The sequence below is a fragment of the Macaca thibetana genome, chromosome 5 (assembly GCF_024542745.1).
Source record: "Macaca thibetana thibetana isolate TM-01 chromosome 5, ASM2454274v1, whole genome shotgun sequence".
Lineage (NCBI taxonomy): Eukaryota > Metazoa > Chordata > Mammalia > Primates > Cercopithecidae > Macaca > Macaca thibetana.
The window spans coordinates 175,107,134-175,124,759 of NC_065582.1; the positions used below are offsets into that span (position 1 = coordinate 175,107,134).

At 36.5% G+C, this 17,626-nt stretch overlaps 1 long non-coding RNA gene across 2 annotated transcripts in view; it reads right to left on the reverse strand.

The window, feature by feature from the left end:
- The window catches only part of LOC126955543 (uncharacterized), a 69,794-nt gene that overhangs the window by 36,245 nt on the left and 15,923 nt on the right, over positions 1-17,626 (reverse strand). For both annotated transcript variants that reach the window (XR_007725965.1, XR_007725964.1), the window contains exons 2-3: positions 6,991-7,195; positions 2,911-3,007 (exon numbers count right to left, since the gene is read on the reverse strand). This is a non-coding gene — a long non-coding RNA (uncharacterized LOC126955543). The remainder of the gene's footprint in view (positions 1-2,910; positions 3,008-6,990; positions 7,196-17,626) is intronic.

Consider the following 17,626-nt stretch of genomic DNA (forward strand, 5'->3'; position numbering starts at 1 on the left):
AAAAATTCTATTTTAGATGTATTACCCATCCTTAAAAAACAAACAAAAAAAAAAACTGAACTACTTGATTATTAAGTCAATTAATACATGAGTGAATGAATGGATCAATAAATTACATAATTAATAAAAGAGCCAAAGAACAATGTATATTATATAATCAAATCCTATCTTTGTGGTGACTAAATTGAATTTTTTGGAAATCTACAGACAAAGGAATACAGAGGAGCATTGGTGTTGCGGGGAAATGAGGTAACATGGAGCTTTATAAAAGCAGAAGTAATCTAATTAATTTAACAAATAGATATTATTCACATCATTCTGGAGAGTCATCGGACTACATTTTGCAGCTATAGAAACATGCGTGGTATGTACTCAACATATGTCTAGTGGGAGAGAAAGACTGTAAACAAATAATTGCAAGAAGGTTTGGTTTAGGCGATGGTCGAATACCAATAAGATGTAGAAGTCTTACAGAAGAGAAAGGCAAGACTGAGTGTTTTTTAAAATATTGATAGAAAATGCATATGGATAACATCTGTAATTCAATTAAAATTACCATTCGTGGCAAAGAGTTCTTGTGCCAGTGTCCTCGTGCTTTAAATTTGCTTGAACTCATTTTTTAAACTTCAGTGAATGTTACACCTGAATGTTGTATACACCCCATAAATAGGAAATGGACTTTAGATTGGTTTTCTGTTTTCTATGAAGCCAAATGTCGTCTATGTCATTAGAGTAAATTAGTGCTCTAAGATTATTTATTTAACTGGAAAAATATGCAGATGCCAAATATTCACATGAACATTATCATGTGAATCTAATTTCACATTTCAGAGAATCTATCTATACCAATGGCACAAGAAGGACTACTATGTTAAAATAAACATGTTTTGTAACTGAATTTCCCTTGCACATCTGTTTTTATATATTTGTATATTATTCATCTTTTAAGAAAGTAGGAGATTATTGAGATTTAGCATTTTAAGTGGAGATGTGTCTAAGGGACTCAGAACAAATGTCAAGAGTGACATCTGTCTAAGAGCACAATTACTTGCTTAATGATTCATAATTTGTGTCCAGCAATGCATGCTGTGATGGACGGAAGTGTTAAATACTTGTAGTGAAGATTTCAGATGATACCACCACAACAAAGGGCATTTAGATAAGGCCAGAAATCAGAGGACTTTTACTAGTTATCAAAAAATTGAAACGGCAGTTGATGAAGATTCAAAAAGTACAGAAATTAAAATTTGAAAACCTCCAAAGATTATCAGACAATATAGCATCTGGGAATGGAATTAGAGTGGCATAGAAAATAATTATTATGTCAAGTTCTATTGTGGGATTACATTTCTGTTATTAAACCAATTTGGTCCTTCTTTGAATCCATAATGCTCATTTTGAAATCAATTATGTAGTTTTAGGGGAGGTGGAAATGAGGAAAGGGAATGACATTTTTTAGTTACAACTAAATTTCAACAAAATTCTAGGCTTTTGACAATGCAATGAGTTAAATGTGAACACTCTCCTTAAGAGAAAGAACACATTTGAAGACATCTTTATTTGATACACATAGAGTATGCACAATATTGTCTTACAACTTGTGTATCCTTCTTATATATGTTACCGTAATGTATGTATGTGGACCATTTCTGAGTGAAACCAAACAATGAGTAGTATTTACTGGTGAACAAGTTCATGTAGTGGACCTTTTCTGTCCAGATTCACTGAATTCCTCCTTTGCATGCAAAGCAGCCCATAATCAGGTGCCAGAATAGTTAATTGAGAGTCTACCTATCAAGAGAGCAGAATCAACTAGAAATTGTATTTCAAATCAAAAGGATATTGCTAATTGTCATATTGCTAACTATATGCACTTTTTGAATATGAATATTTAAGCCACATTTTTTTTTTTTTTTTTTTTTTTTTTGAGACGGAGTCTCCCTCTGTCACCTAGGCTGGAGTGCAGTGGCTCAATCTCTGCTCACTGAAACCTCTGCCTCCCAGGTTCAAGTGATTCTACTGCCTCAGCCTCCCAAGTAGCTGGGATTATAGGCACGTGCCACCACACCCAGCTAAATTTTTTTTGTATTTTTAGTACAGACAGCGTTTCAGCATGTTGGTCGGGCTAGTCTCAAACTCCTGACCTCGTGATCCACCCGCCTCAAACTCCCAAAGTGCTGGGATTACAGGTGTGAGCTACTGCACCTGGCCTCATTTTCTCTGGAGTTAGCCTGGATAGCTATGTAGGATAGTTGGGATACAGCTAACTTATCCCATTTTGGAAAGAGCTCTTCTTCAATAATCTAGGTGGTGGCTTTCCTCAGTTTACTTAATTTTGCTGCTTTCAGCATCATCTTGTTAAAAATAGGGTTTCAGAATACCCATTTTTCAAAGTGATACCTAGTTTCATTTTGTCCCTTTCCAGCTGTTCCTTTTCTGTTTTTGCTGAATCTAATACCAAAGCCCTTACAACTCATCAACCAGGGTAAGAAGCTGTCAGTTTCTAAGAGAGAGTGATCCAAAGAATCCCTGAAATGATTATAGAGAATGAAAGTGAACACAAGTATGGGATTCTAAACAGGGCTTTGCTTATCGGCCCTTTATCCTCTTCTGAAGGGACTCTAGTTTATTTACAGCTAAGACCTTGGAAGAACAAGTGGACTTAATTTCTGCCCACCGAATCCTCAGCATAGTATCTATGTAGCCTCTCCATTCTGCTTTTACCCTCCAGTTTGTAAGGTGTCCTTCATAAACAGGACATGTCCTATAGAACATCCTATGGAAACATGTCCTATGGAAACATGTCCTGTAGAACATCTGTGTTTACTTGTTCCTCACAGAGATTAAAAAGGAGAGAATCAATATACAGCCGTTCCAGTTTATCAAAACTAAACAAGCACTAAACTGTACCTTTAGGAAACAGAAGAGGAGTCCTTAGACTAACCCAAGTTTTCCTTTGACATGTTTCTTCTAACGTGCACACCTTTTCCGAGAGTGAAGAGGTAGTCTATTTGGATAATAATAGAATCATTACAGGCCAATATTTAGAATGTGCCTGCACTTTACAAAAGAACTTTTGAACGATCAGGGAAAGCAACAGAATGCATTGTCAAACTGTGCACTAAAAAATAAAAAAAGTTTAACAGTAACTCAAAAGCCAAAGTGTTCTCATGTCTAAAGATGGATTTCCCTGTCAACTCAGTGCCCTGGTCCCCTTACGCAGTAGCAGTAAGTACAATTTATTAATCAATTGAAGGGTGAGAAAGGCCATTGCTAACAATATATCTTAAAGGATAAGGTATATTCATTTAATTTCAAGTAAACTCTAACGTCTTTACATGTGGTAATTCAACTTATGGAGTCTTTATTTGTATCTCTACAAAGAAAGAATCAAGTAAAAAATGTAGACAGATATTCCCATGTTTCAAAGAAAGAAGAGCAAACACTTTGTGTGATTATCTGGGTATATGGAATACTTATAAATGAATTTTTTAATGGATGCATTTGCAGTATCATCTACGTATGTATGTATATTTCCATTTAAATACTTATGATTTTCTAGTGGAGCATCAAAGTGTATTAAAACTCATTAAGAGGTCAGAAGATTCTGGTTTAAGCTCTAACTCTGATAACAACCACAAAATTTTGAAAAAGGCAGTTATTCTCCCCTTTACTCACCTTCCACCTACGCCAGGCTTTCCTGGAACTTTCAGTAGTGTTCCCCAAAACAAGACCATTTCAATCCTTGAAGTGCTAGGAAGCTCCCTGCACTAGCAACCACCAAACATCAAATTTAACCCATTTCTTGCACTCTTTCCTATTTTTCCCTGTGACTATGAATGTACTGTCCTTTGTATCATTTTCCCATCGCTACACAACAAATTAGCACATAAATAAATGCTTAAAGCAGCACAACTCCTTATCATCTCTAAATTTCCCTGTGTCAGAATTTCTGGGATGTCTAGCTGGGTCCTCTGCTTCAGTATCTCACTGGTCTTCCTCAAGTAAGATGTTGTCTGGGGCCGAGTTTTCTTTTTTTTTTTTTTTTTTTTTTTTTTTTGAGACTGAGTCTGGCTCTGTCGCCCAGGCTGGAGTGCAGTGGCCCGATCTCGGCTCACTGCAAGCTCCACCTCCCGGGTTTACGCCATTCTCCTGCCTCAGCCTCCCGAGTAGCTGGGACTACAGGCGCCCGCCACCTCGCCCAGCTAGTTTTTTGTATTTTTTAGTAGAGACGGGGTTTCACCGTGTTAGCCAGGATGGTCTCGATCTCCTGACCTCGTGATCCGCCCGTCTCGGCCTCCCAAAGTGCTGGGATTACAGGCTTGAGCCACCGCGCCCGGCTGGGGCCGAGTTTTCACAGCCAGTTCCAAGCTCATTCGGTTTGTTGGTAGAATTAATTGCTTGCGACTAAAATGACTGTGGGCCTCAGCTCCCTGCTGGCTGTTGACATGACACAAGGGGCCACTTTCAGCTTCTAGAGAGTGGCTATAGTTCCTTGCCATGTGGCCCTCTTGATATGATCTCTACCTCAGGAAATCTTACTCTTCCAAAGCCACCAATGTATAAAGACTCTCCACAGGAAGGTCTAGGTACCTCTTGAAGGACTTTCACCTGATTAAGCCAGGCCCACTCAGGAGGACCTCTCTTTGGATAAAATAAACTGTCTACAAATAAGAATAACTTTGTTGCTTTCTTTTTGTTTCCTATGTACTTTTTTACATTTTAACTCATTTTATTACATAGCAACTCAAATATAACATTGAATATATTTGTGGTAGTACATTTTTAATTTTTGTTGTCGTTTTTGGCTGGAAATAAAGTACAGTGCTTCTAAGCATCAAAATATATGTGTTTACTTTTGATTTTTAAATAATTATCATCATTAAATTTAGAATGTTTATCTTTCTGCTATTAGTTTGTTGTGTGAATTTTTGAAAACACCAAGGAGTATAGATTTTCTTAGTATGTTACTTGCACCTATAAAATGACTTACTCTTTAATACCTAATGTGATATAATTAATTAACATATTTTATGATCTTGACCATATATATGTCCTTGTAATACATGTCACCCCATATTTGGTGTATTTAGAAATTTCTAATATTTTTTCCTACATATGAATGAATTTTGCCCATAATTTCCATTTCCATGTGTCACTTATTCTGTTTTGGTTTTAATAACTAAAATGAGTTGGAAATTTTATTCTGTCTCTATTAACCTAAAATGGTTTTACATGATAAAGATTACCTAGTTTTTGAAGTTTTATGAAAGCATCAGAACTTGCTATTAATATTTAAATTCTTTTAGGTCCTATATTTCTTCTAAAATTAATTTGTTTTGTTTTTTAGTTTGGTATTTCACTTAACTGGAATACAGTTGTTCATGTTTTAAAATTTTTTAATCTTATTTTTTAAAGTCTTTTCTTAATAAAAAAGACCAAATACTCAACTATATGCTGTCTACAGGAAACTCACCTCTTGTTTAAGGACATACATTGATTGAAGATGAAGCCATAAAAAAGGATACTTCGTGCAAATAGACACATTGATCAATGGAAGAGAATAGAAAGCTCAAAAATGAACCCATATGTTTATGGCCAATTGACTTTTAACCAAGGTTCCAACAGTACACAATAAGAAAGACATGGTCTTTTAAAAAGGCTGTTGGGAAGATTAGTTATTTACATAGAATGAAATTGAACTTTTTCTGATACCATATACAAAATTCAACTCAAAATAATTAAAACTTAAACATAAGATATAAAACTATAAAACAAGTAGAAGAAAACAGGGGAAAAGCTATACAATGTTGGTCTAGCAATGATTTTTTAGAATTGAGCCCTAAAATTCAGACAACAAAAACAAAAGGGATAAGTTTACTAAAAACTAAAAAACATCTGCACAGCAAAGTAAACAATTAACAGAGTGAAGAGGCAACCTACAGAATGGGAGAAACTATTTGTAAGCCATACATCTAATTAGAGGTTAATATACAAAATATATTAGAAACTCAAACAACTCAATAGTAAAAAAACAAATAACCTGATTTTTAAAATGGCAAAATACCTGAGTAACCATTTCTCAAAAAACAGATATGAAAATAGCCAATGGAAATGTAAAAAAAAAAAAAAAAAATGCTCAACATCACGAAATATTAGAAAGACGCAAATTAAACCTACCACCTCACAATTGTCAGAATGGCTACTAGCAAAAAGCTGAAAGATAACAAGTGTTGGCAAGAATGTGAAGGAAAAGGAAACCCTAGTACACTGTTTGGTGGGAATATAAGATAGTAAAACCGTAATGCAAAAGAGTATGGAGGTTCCTTAAAACACTAAGAATAGAGTTCCCTTATGTTCTAGCAGTTCCCCTTCTGAATATATATCCAAAGAATTTGAAATTGGCTTATCGAAGAGATACCTGCAATCCCATATTTATTGCAGCATTATTCATGATCCCAGATGATGGTGTCTATCAACAATGAATGGTTAAAGAAAATATGGCATATATACACAACAGAATCCTATTCTGCCTTTAATAAGAGAAATTATGTCATTTGTGACAACATGGATGAACTTGGAAGGCATTATGCTAAGTGAAATAAGCCAGACACAGAAAGACACCACATATTCTCACTTATATGTAGAACCTAAAAAAATCAAACACATACAAGCAGACAGCAGAATGATAGTTACTTGAGACTAGAGAGTAGTGGAAATGAGGAGCTGTTGGTCAAAGGGTACAATAGTTAGATCGGAAAAATAAATGATAAGTATTTGAGGTGACAGGTATGTTAATTAGTTTGATTTAATCTTTCCTAATTGTATACATATATCATACATCACTTTGTACTTAATATTCAATTATTTGTAAATATCCAATAAAAACTAAGAATAAAATTTAAAAGACTGCAAGAGGAGAAAACATTTCTTTGTAAATAATGTTAGTGCTTAATTTTTTAGAATAAAAATGTCAAAGAGAAAACATACCTTTTACATAATTATTTTTAAATTTCAACTTTAAAATATTGTAAGAGGCAATTAAAAAAGTAAAGTTTTACATCCAGTTTAAGTTCCATTTTGATGAAGATGAAGAACTTTGGAGTCTAATATTTCAGAGATTCATCTCCAGTTCATTTAGTCACAGTGAGACTCGGCCATATCTCTTCACCATTAGACTTCTGAGATTTTTCCTCTGTAAGATGGGAGGAAAAATATTCACCTGATACATTAGGTATGACTTTTAGCTAAGTTAATTTACGCACAATGATTAGTATAGTTCTGGGTCCATACTAATGGTTATTTAAATTACAGCTTTTTGGTGATTTTAGCAATAATTATGAGGGGAAAAAATGAGAAATTTAGTAGTGTTTTGTGTTCATAGCTGGTGTTCATTTTATTCACACAGGAAATGTAGGGTGGCAGGAAGAATAACAATTTTCATCTCAATTTCGTAGATGAGACGTCTAAGACTCATCCTGGCAAAGTGTTTCATTCAAGGACATGTAGGTAATCAGTAATACAATCAGGCCTGGAATTGGTACTGAGTTGACTGCAAACTCAGTGTGTTTTAACCTCAATCTACTATATTTTAGTGCTTCTGAGTAACTTGTCTTTTGCATTAATACTCTAAAGATACTTGAGGGAAAAAAAGAGGTGTGTAAGATAATTTGAAAAGAAAGCAATTGAAAAACTGAAGTCAAGAGGGCAAACTCTGAAGACAATACACCGGTTCAGAAAAATGAAGGGGCTATTCTAGTAACTCACTTGTGTAGGCTGGCAGGGACAGACATAAAATGCAAGCACACGAGGTCAAGCTTAAAATAATAAATGCCTGCGAGGCGGATTCCTCATTATTATTGTTATTTAAACAAAGACCCACAGCTGTTAACTGGACCTTTGGCCTAAATCACAGGCTTCTTTATATGTATGTTGTGAATTTCGCTAAAAGGGCTGTTTTAAGTTCCGTTTTAAAAGAAATGAAAGTTAAACACACACACACACACACACACACATTGAATAGAGCTCAAATTTGTTCAAAGCTTCAAGGTTTAAAAACTTAATATTCTCAGTTCTCTACCTTTGCCTCCCAAAGTGTTTAAATAACAAGGAAACAAAGGAAGAATTGCTACAGATATGAAATGTCAGCTAATGCATTCCATTTTGTAGAGGATCTCAATGTTCATTCAAGGAGAATTGGGGTAAAGTGGGAGAAAAATGTTGAGAGAAAAGTTAAGAAATTAGTTGTCATTTTAAACATCAGACCTTCTATCAGGTACTTCATATATCTTGGTTCACATATTTTAGTCAATAACATTCTTAGAACAACTTTGTGCAGCAGATATCTTCCCCTTAAAGACGGTTGGCAAACAGCAAACTGTGGTCCAAAGACCAAACCCAGTCTGCCATCTATTTTTATAAATAAAGTTTTATTAGATTATGGCCACCCTCATTCACTTACATATGTCTTATGGCTGCTTTTGAGTTATAATGGCTGAGCTGGGTATAATTCTGTAACCAAGAAGATATGTCCAGCAAACAACATACCTACAATCTGGTCCTTCTCAGATAATTACTGTTGAGTCTTTGATAAGGAAACTGAGACTCAGTGAAAGGAAATACTTTGTTCAAGGTCAAACAACGTTTTGTTCTTTGGAGGTAAGGGTTGATCTCAGAGTTTCCTGGTTCAACTTGTAATGAAACTGAAAGACTTCTCCAGGTCGAGCCAGATGTACTTTCCCTTAAAATTGTATGAAATGGTTTCTTAAAAGAAACCATACAATTTGAGAATTTGAGAATATAATTTCATCTTAGAGAACCTGGTGTTGTCATGGGGGAAATGTGCTTTTCAGCATCTGAAAGACTCAGGAGAGCACTAGGTCCCCTCATACTTGCTGTTACTAACCCCTATTTTAGTTGGTGAAAATTAAATGAGGAAAAGTTGATAGTTATGTTCTGCAAACCAAAAAGGAAATATTCACATGTGTGATAATAGTTTTCAGTGCCAGGTCAAAGTTTTGTTTCTTTGCTAGAAAATGTGTTCACTTTCAAAGGATTTCCTTTTAAATATGATGCCTCCTGAGGATACATTTTTTAAAAAAATTTCCTATTACCCTGCCCAGGCAGAAGAGGTGAAGCAAAGCTGCTGACTTCAGCCTCAAGCCGATAAGGAGGAAGAGCTTGGTAGGCAAGAGGAAACATCTGGCATGAAAATGTGAATTTGTGAACCAAGTGTGTGTCTCTTAAAATGTTCCCATTAAAATTTGCCTTGCATCATCTATAACTTCCCACTGATCATGAGTTTTTGGATTTTTACCCCATGAGATCATCCAATCAAAAGGCTATGAGAATGTCAAGTTAATAAATGAATGTATAGTGAAAAAAGCTCACAATCTTCTGCCCAAAACACACTAATTCACATGCTGCTGCCTTACCAAAAAGCTGTGTGACTGTGCAGCTGTGCAGGGACTGAAACATCAGTGTCCTTATTTTAAAATGGGGACAACTTCTGTCCCCACCTGCCCACTGAGGTGTCGTGAGGATCGAAACAGATAATGCAGCAAACATTATTTAAAGCTGTTAGAAATCATGCAAAGTAAATAAACACCATCTATATGCCTAAGATGATGATGATGATGATAATGAAGACAATAATGGTAAAGGTAATCAATCCAGGACATTTTCTTTCTTTTTTTTTTTTTTTGAGAGAAAAGGGGTGCTGCTAATAATTACTCTGGGACAACCCTGTTAAATCAGGATAGCCCCCAAAACACTGGGGACAGGACTGCAGCCACTCTTTTTAAGCTGATCTTAACGTGTTTAATTGCTGAAGATCACATCACAGTCTGGGGCTAGAGAGGAAGAATTTATATCTCTTTCCAGCAACGTGGTTGATCTAAGAAAGCCTAACTTGAAAAGAGGATGGGGGAAGAAGGCAAGTGGAAGGATTGACCCTACAGCCCCACCATTGCTAGTTACTTAGTACAAAGTCATTTCTGATTAGATAGATCTACCTGTGTATCTCGCAAGCCCCTCAAATTCAGTGCTTTCAAACCCAGCTCTTCTTTCCACAAACTTCTTTTCTAAAGACTCCTTTATTTATGAAGTTATACTAAAATACCCTTTTCCATTGACTGACCCTTCTTTTATCTGGCAGAAAGTTTGTTACTTTTGCCATCTAAAACTGATTTAAGTTTCCCTTTGCTTGTTCAAGCTGACTTTCACTGATTCTGTTCACATGGCTTATCATACTTTACCTTAGGTATTACAATACCCTTAATCTGACTTTTCGGCTGGTAGCTCCCATTCTTCCAACTTGCCTGAGTTCTCTGTCTGTTACTCTTAGAGCCATCAGGCTTAATCATTTCTCATCATTTTCTCTTCCATACTTGTACACGATGGTATAATAGGTGTATCTCTCACAGTGCTTGAACCCTGTGCACTTACACTTAATGTTTGCCCAACATTCATACACTACCCTACATAAAAAAAGCTATTTGAGATTACAGTGACAAATCGCACAGGGCTTGAAACAGAATACAGACTGAAAAACTCCTCCTTGAATAGCAGATTGTGTATACACATTTCTGTGAACATCCACTATATGCCCAGGGATGATGCTAAATGCTTCGGACTCCTACACAAAGAACAAGGAGAAGGAGAGAGAGAAGGAGAGGGAGAAGGGGAGGGAGGGAGAAGGGGAGGGAGGGAGGGAGGGAGGGAGGGAGGGAGAGAGGAGAGAGAGAGAGAGAGAGAGGAGGAAGAGGAAGAAGAGGCGGCAGAGGAAGAGGATAAACTTTCTCAAGAATTTTTCTTTTTTTCCCATAAAGTTTTGTCATAATGAAAGTCTTCTGGGTATATTTACATTTTCACCCTCAATTTATACATATAGGGATGATCATATCTGACTTTCTTGGAAAGTCCTGCTTTCAAAAAGCATATTGCATACTATAAACCTATAAACCACCGCCACTGTGATAGATATTTAATATCTAGTTCAGTGGATCACAAACCCATTTATGTGATAACACTCCTGGAAGTCAGAGTCTCTACAGAATTCTGTGATATGATGGTTTTATCATATATTTAATTTCATCATGTAAAATGAGAAAGTATTTGCTATCAGAAAATGTGATTTCATGACCGCATGGTATATAAAAGTCATCTTATTATGATGGGCACTAGAGAGAAAGTAGCAGACAGCTTTTCAACCAAACTGTCACTGCTTTTGTTTTTGTAGTTGTTGTTGATGTCTGCTTACTTACATTATGTGCAATCAGTTTTTTTCTGTTTGCACATGAGAGTAGCTAACATTATCAGAAAGAAATTAAGGAAAAAGACCTCAAGACTGACATAATTCGAAAAAATTAACTTAGCTTTTTCTCTGTATTTGCAACACATTTGTATGGCCAACCACCTTGCTCCTGTACTCTGCAGGCATATAATTTAAGATTTATTAGCTCAAAATCTTAAATTTAAAAAAATCAGATTTATTTCATAATTGTTGCCCATTATGAAACATAATTTACTACTAGATCACACTCCAAGTGATATTCTTGCTTTTTTTTTTTTTTTTTTTTTTTTTTCCTCCAAACCTGAAACGACCAAAGAGGACACTTAGTGATTTCGGAAAAATGAATAGCAGAAATATGAACCAGCCACATGGATGAAACGTATTCCATAGCTGAGCCCTGAAAGCAGAATTAGTTAAGTCATTGGCTCAAAGCAATATGACTAAGGTTACTAGAGGATATGGCAGGAACGGGCTTTATATTTATGGTATATTTAGTGTGAAAAAGAAAACTGAGGAGAAAGGTCATTGAGTGGGTTACTTTGTATTGTAGTGAAACCTTGATATGCTGTAAAATAGGCAGCACCAAGAATTTTGAAGAACTCAGGATTTGGGGTCAGAGAAGCAGGCTGGAATTCCAGCTTTATTGTATTTGGCAGTCAATTAACTGCTGCCAGTCTATGTTATCTTTGCTTAAGTGACAATAATAATAACTGCATATGAATGTGTGTGTGTGTATGTATATATATATATATAATTACCTCACTGAATTTTATCAGGATTAAATGTATAATTGTTGTATGCAAAAATTGTTGACAACCACTTAAATACTAACACCAACAAACAGAAACTATAAAAGTGATGAATCATATTATATGGTTATTTCATTTTATGTTGACATTTAATACACATAGAAGTTTTAATTTTTTTAAAAAAAATTACACATATGGTAAATGCATTGAAGAGATCAGACTTTGGTGATATGAACTAGGTAAGATTCAAGCGATAAGTATCTCTTGGTGATATGAACTAGGTAAGATCCAAGCAATAAATCTCCAGGTATTCCCTCGGATATGGAAAAGCGACACCAATGATACTGTTTCCATCAGCACCGCAGCTTAATTTATTTTCATGATATAGTACAATGTTTTCTTTCGGAAGTCTGAAAACCCTTTTATTGGAAAATTAGGTCATTACAGCTATTGTGTTATTTCCCTCCACCTTCCTCCAATGTGCTGAACAAATCGCCCCCAGGTCAGGAAATCATCAAACAAATGAGAATGCTTACTACACACACTTATGTGTCCACAGCTGCCCTTGAATGATTTTTGTATCTGTTACCATTGTGGTTTCAAGTAACATTTTTCTCATTTCACTTTGGATGATGTCCTCCAACAAATATTTGCATGTAAACGGTAAAAAGAAATTTTTTTTTCTGATCTAATTATATGATGCTTTTACTTTATTTTCTCCTCCTCAAATTTAAGGATGCTCAGTGACCATAGGAAGAAGGTACTGGATTTTCAAAATAACATTTGATGAAAGCAATTGCCATGCAGTGATGAGCACAGGTTTGGGAGGCTCAAGACCTGGTGTCACATCCTGACTCCAATTTGTGTAAGCTGTGTTGCTCTGCTCAAATGATTCAAACACTATGAACTGCAGTGGCACATTGGTAATACCTACTTCATTGGTATGTAAGATTTGAAAATGTTCATAAACCACCAAGCACTATGTAAGCATTAGTTATTCTTATTATGACTTTTTTATTCCTTCTATAGGGAAAAGAGTCCTAGAAGTTATAGCTAGGAATTCTAGTTACTATACAATTCCATAAACAATGTTGTGAAAAAGCTTAAATTCTAAGATCAAAGATAATATTTATTCAGTAGGGTTTATATGTATGTGTATATATACATATATTTTTACTCAGAACAAATATGGTCAATAAAATGGGTTACAATTGTAAACACAATGACCATTAGTGTTTAAAGTACAAGTCAGCCTAGCATGTAAAATAACTTTATTGAATAAAATCTTTCCAGCTACATAATATCTAAAGGTTACTGTGTTAATACACACACACATGGAAATAGCATTGAAAATAAAATAAATGAAGATGTTATTAAGTTCAAATGATGATGAAATTGCCCCCAAGAAATGGAAGTAGGTAAGCAGTAGAGAGCCAGTGGTCTTCTGAAGTCTGTAGCCCTGGGGCCCTGCCCAGTCTCAGGTAGTCCCCTCAATTCAAGAGAAATTTAAATGCAATGGACTATAATCCAGGTCTATATATTTCCAGATCGGGTTATTTTCCCTTCTCCTTGCCTAGTGCAGATAACAAAGTTTGGTTCTGAAATTCCCCAGTGGACTGTTTGGCCTGGCTTTGGGCCCCCACATAGAGTGAGAGAGTAGCCATGCAGTGAGGGCTTTCACCCCAGGGAAGGTGATGGTTAACTGTTCAGAAGATGTGCACATGAGATAGGACGAGTCTTTGCTTCATAAAGTGTTCTGTGTATTGTGAGTTGTTTCACTTCTCTTTCTCCCCATATCAAATTCTAGTAAGGTCTAAAAGTGAATAACAAAAAACAGACTTCACAACACCTTTCTAAATGATTCCCGGGAGGAATTCCCACCCAAATTGAGAACCTTGTAGTTTTAAGATGGTTGTTGCTGAGGTCAGGCTCTTAAGAGCAATCTGAGAACCCCTTTCTTTCATCTGAACTCAGACTATGCCCTTAGACACAGAAAAGAAAGTGGTTTCAGTGTACAAAAGCTGAAAGGCTATGTTGTAGACATGTAATGTTTCATGGACTGCAGAGTACCTGAAGCCTGTGCCTATGTACAGAAAAACCATGTCCCTAATTATAGGTTGATAGAGGCCAAGATTTAACTTTCCAATCCCTCAGAAAAATATAAAGGCCTGCGACCTTGCCTACCAGCCAAGGAATGTGTCTGGTCTTAGGGATAGCAAAAGACCTAGGAATGGAGAATTTTATGTTCTTGTGGGCAGGAGGTGCAGTAGGAGAATCAGCTACCAGGGATGGCCTACAGCACAGTGGAGATCTCGTGTGCAGTGCTGGAAGCAGTGGCAACAGCATTCAGGCCCTCACTAGATTAAGTCTGCAGCTTCATTTGTGCAGTGGTTCTGGTTTAGGAGCCTCTCCTTATTTCTGTTCTTTTGAGTCTGATTCTCCAATCTTCCTGGAAATCTATGAATCATTCCCTATCTTTTCAGGAAGCATTTTTTTTTCTGTCTAAAGAAGCATTCACTTGGTTGTGGTATGGACTGCATGATTATGTCCCCTTCCCACTCAAAAAAATACCTATATGTTGAAACCATAACGCTCAACGGGATGGTAGTAGAAGGTAGGGCCTTTGGGAGATGATTAGATCATACAGGTGGAGTCCTTATAAATGGGATTAATGCCCTTGTAAGGAGAATTATAAAGAATTTGCTTCCGCTTCCTCTGCTCTTAGTCATATGAGGAGACACGGAGAAGACATCCATCTGGAAACCTTCAGGAAGTGGATCTTCACCAGACACCAGATCTGCTGGTACTTTGCTCTGGGCTTCTCAGTCTCCAGAACTGTGAGAAATTGGTGTCTACTGTTTAAACCACTCAATCAATGGCATTTTGTCATAGCATCCTAAACTGTCTAGTGAAGTTTGTATTGTTTCAACCTAAAGCCCTGAATGATGTGAATGGTTAACCATTTATAAACCACTGAAGGTGACTCAGCACATTATCTTGTACATGGTGAACCACTCATACCAGAGGTTAGTAGGTTTTTCCAGTTAAACCTTCTAATCATGCAGTAGACATTGGCTGTGCACCAATAAGTGCCAGGTACAATGCTCGGTGCTGGGGATACAAAATGACACAAACCTAAGTCTCACCCAGGAGCTCATCATCTCCTAAAAACAAACACACAAAAAAGCAAATCTATACATTTATGTGTTAGTACTAAAACAGAGGTATGGTCCAAGATTGATGTAAACTGATGATCTTAGTTCTTTGTTGGTTATACACATTGAAAATATATTCTTACGGTTTATGATCTTTTGTTTCACTTTTTAAGGTGTCTTTGATGTAGGGTTCATTATATTGTAATTTGTAGTTCTGTGTCATGTTTAGAATCTTCTAAAATCCAGGATTATTAAAATGCTTACCTATATGTTTTTTGCCTAAATGTTTTAGGTTTTCTATATATTAAAAATTAATTTAGCAAATGTTTTCTTGAATCTATTGAAGTGATTTTATGGTTCTTCTCCTTTAATGGACTAATGAAGATAATTACTTTAAAAGATTTTTTAATATTAAACTATACCAGCATTCCTGGCATGCACCCAAATGAGTCCTGAATCTTTCATCTATTACTGGAATCAATTTGTTAATATTTTGTTTAAAATTTTACAACTATGTCCATAATTGGAATTGCTATATAATTTTCATTTATCATCTGTCTTGGCTTGGTTTGATACCAAGATTATCTCAGCTTCATAAAATAAGTTCAAGTGAATCATCTGTTTCCAAGCTCTCTGGAACAGTTTGTTAAATTTGGAATTAATTCCTATCTTGAATTATTTCTTGAAACTTGACTATAAAACCTTCTGAGTAAGCTGCCATTTTTGTGAGTAGATTCAGCCATTTCTCTCTTAAGAATCATTGTATCTCTGCTATAATTACATATCGAATATAAAAAGCATTAATTGTACCACTTATTATACACCTCCCCACTGCTCTTATTCTTCATTCTAGTTCTTCTCTCAGCAATTCACCTTCTTTATGTGTTTTTCAGAAATGGCCATTTTCAGGAGAATGGCGTGAACATGGGAGGCGGAGCTTGCAGTGAGTCGAGATCAGGCCACTGCACTCCAGCCAGGGCAACAGAGCAAGACTCCAGTCTCAAAGACAAAACAAACAAACAAAAAAACCAAAAACAGAAATAGCCATTTTATGTACTGTCTGAACTGATTTCATCCAAACTTCTTTTTTTCTATACCACTAAAGAAACTGAGAGAATGGAGCATATCTAGGTTCAGGAAATGACCCTTCCATATATTCAGGGCAATGATGGTTCCCCTCTTACAGAACACATGCACTATCCAATTCCTGAGTGTCCATTGAGAGAATATAAGGTCTTTTCTGCAAAATCATTTGCCAGTATTCAAAAAGCAATTCTTATATACTGACTCAGAGCCAGGATCTGGGATGAGTAAAGAAGGTACATGATCCTCCTCCACCATTAACCTTCAATGTTTCACAGTGTATTAGTTCATTCTCACATTGCTATAAAGATACTACCTGAGACTGGGTAATTTATAAATAAAAGAGGTTTAATTGACTCACAGTTCTGCATGGCTGGGGAGGCCTCAGGAAACTTAGAATCATGGCGTAGGGCAAAGGAGAAGCAAGGACCTACTTCACAAGGCAGCAGGAGAGAGAGAGAGTGCACAGAGGAAACTGCTATTTTTAAAACCATCAGATCTCACAAGAACTTCTTCATTATCATAAGAACAGCATGGGGAAACCATCCCCATGATCCAATCACCTACCACTAGGTTCCTCCATCGACACACGTAGATTACAATTTGAGATGAGATTTGAGTAGGGACACAGATTCAAACCATATCATTCTGCCCTTGGCCCCTCCAAAACCACATGTTGTTTTTTGTTTGTTTGTTTGTTTGTTTGTTCACATTTCAAAACCAATCATGCCTTTCCAACAGTCCCTCAAAATCTTAACTCAACCCAGGGTTAACTCAAAAGTCTAAGTCCAAAGTCTCCTCAGAGACAAGGAAAGTCCTTTCCACCTATGGGCCTGTAAAATTAAAAACAAGTTAGTTACTTCCAAGATATAATCGGGGTACAGGCATAGGGTAAATGTTCCCTTTCCAAATGGGAGAAATTGGCCAAAACAAAGGAGCCACAGTCCCCATGCAAGTCTGAAACTTGGCCAGGCAGTCATTATGTCTTAAAGCTCCCAAATCTCCTTTGATTTCATGTCTCACATCCAGGGCACGCTGATGCAAGGGGTGAGCCCCCAAGACCTTGGAAAGCTCTGCCCCTGTGGTTCTGGAGGGTACAGCCCCTGCAGCTGCCTTCATGGTCTGGTATTGAATGCCTGTGGTTTTTCCAAGCACATGGTGCAAGCTGTCAGTGGATCTACCATTCTGGGGTCTGGAGTATGGCAGCCTTCTCACAGCTCCAATAGGCAGTGTCCCTGTGCAGACTCGATGTTGGGGCTCCGACCCCACATTTCCCCTTTGTAATGCCCCAGCAGAGGTTCTCCATGAGGGCTCCACCCCTCCACCAGACTTCTGCCTGAACATCC